Source organism: Anneissia japonica, unplaced genomic scaffold, assembly GCF_011630105.1.
Source record: "Anneissia japonica isolate Jap-2015-1 unplaced genomic scaffold, ASM1163010v1 scaffold287806_len661372_cov189, whole genome shotgun sequence".
Lineage (NCBI taxonomy): Eukaryota > Metazoa > Echinodermata > Crinoidea > Comatulida > Comatulidae > Anneissia > Anneissia japonica.
In genome coordinates, this window is record NW_022743067.1 from 507,465 (window position 1) to 508,992 (window position 1,528).

The following is a 1,528-nucleotide window of genomic DNA, read 5'->3' on the forward strand; positions in this document are numbered from 1 at the left end:
TATTTATATATATATATATAAATATATTGCTGATTAATTTGATCATCAAGCTGTAGAATATTTGTTTATTGTAGTGCATAGCATCCACTCTATCCTCCTGTGATTAAAGCTGTGATCAAATTAAAGAAATTTATACCCATTTTTTACTCAGACGCAAGTACACAGCGCATGATTTTTTTTTTTTAATTTTTTTTTATTGTGCACAAGTAACGCAAACGTATACACAATTTAGCTGACCTAGCCTACGTATACTACGCAAAACCTTCCCGACGCACCTTAACGTTTTCACAAGATAAATAAGGCAATATTAGAACAACTACGTCTGGAATTTGCGTCCAAAGCGTTTCGTTCAAGCCAAGCTTTACATACCTTTACTGCTGGTTGAAATTCATCCGTCAGCTTTGGAGCGGAAGTATCAAATCAATAAAAGAAAACGTAAAATATTCCGTTTTACTGATACAAAAAAAAAATTATGCCCAGCTCACTGATAATCACAATATCCGATCAAGTCACGGAAGTTTTTAAGTAAAATTTGTAATTCCGATATTAATAGAGAAGGGAAGTTGCAGTCCCTGCGATCGAGACAAACTCTTTTCCGACACTGACAACGCTGACGATCGTTGGTTGGTCAAAACATCCATCACATTTCAATTCAGTATCATGATTACTGTTTCCATGGTTATTGAATATGCATGAATGGATTCGTTTATTAGTTGGAACTGTTGGTATATTAATTGTGCCCGTACATACATATTTGATTGGAGAAACAGAATATGTAGTTTTCATGTATATTCTTTTTCTAGTGTCCAAAAGAATGTCTCACGACTACGTGCTGGTGAAAAAGCAAGTTCCAATGTGTAGCAAAAAGAATACTTCATTGTGTCATATAAAGGTTTTAGGCATTAGTACAAAATTTCATCTCACTTCTCACCCCCTCTCCCTCTAAAAATTTCTACAGCCCTAATCAAATACGCTTTGATCATACTTTGATCAACCAAAATCAACCAAAACAAAAATATACGTATTTTTGTAACGTACGCTGGAACAGAACAGAATTTGTTTATTTCAAAGCACTGCCTGGCTCTCAGCTTAAAATCAAATAGATAAATAAATAAATAATCATACCTTACCGTATTGTCTAATTGTGTATGTCTGTGTGAAGATCAGACGGTGGCGTTCAAGTTAACGAACAACCGAATATAGCACAGATGATTGAAGCAAGTCACTAGCTACAATGCATTATCGGCTTAATGCATCATGGATAAAGGTATATGTATTATTTAGAGTAAAAGTAATGAGTTTGGTTATTACATAATAATTACATAGGTCTATTTACACATGTAATGTATTGCGCAAAGGGACCTTTAAAGCCAAAGCGGCGACGTAAATATATTTATGTTTTATTGCTACCTGATATAAGGCCTAGATTTGGTTCAAAGTGTCTATTAACTCAAAGAGATGTTCTCACAAGTACACGTCATCCGTGTGTATACGGCTGACAGCCACCATGTATGTCTAAATGTCAATA

General features: G+C 34.5%; 1 protein-coding gene across 3 annotated transcripts in view; it reads right to left on the reverse strand.

The window, feature by feature from the left end:
* The window catches only part of LOC117119346, a 17,726-nt gene that overhangs the window by 13,299 nt on the left and 2,899 nt on the right, over positions 1–1,528 (reverse strand). The window contains exon 1 of one of the 3 annotated variants that reach the window (XM_033264137.1): positions 370–591. The exons of the other annotated variants lie outside the window; for them this stretch is intronic. The gene's annotated coding sequence lies outside the window, so the exon portion shown is untranslated. Of the gene's footprint in view, positions 1–369; positions 592–1,528 lie in introns of those variants that run through there. 3 annotated transcript variants of the gene reach the window in all.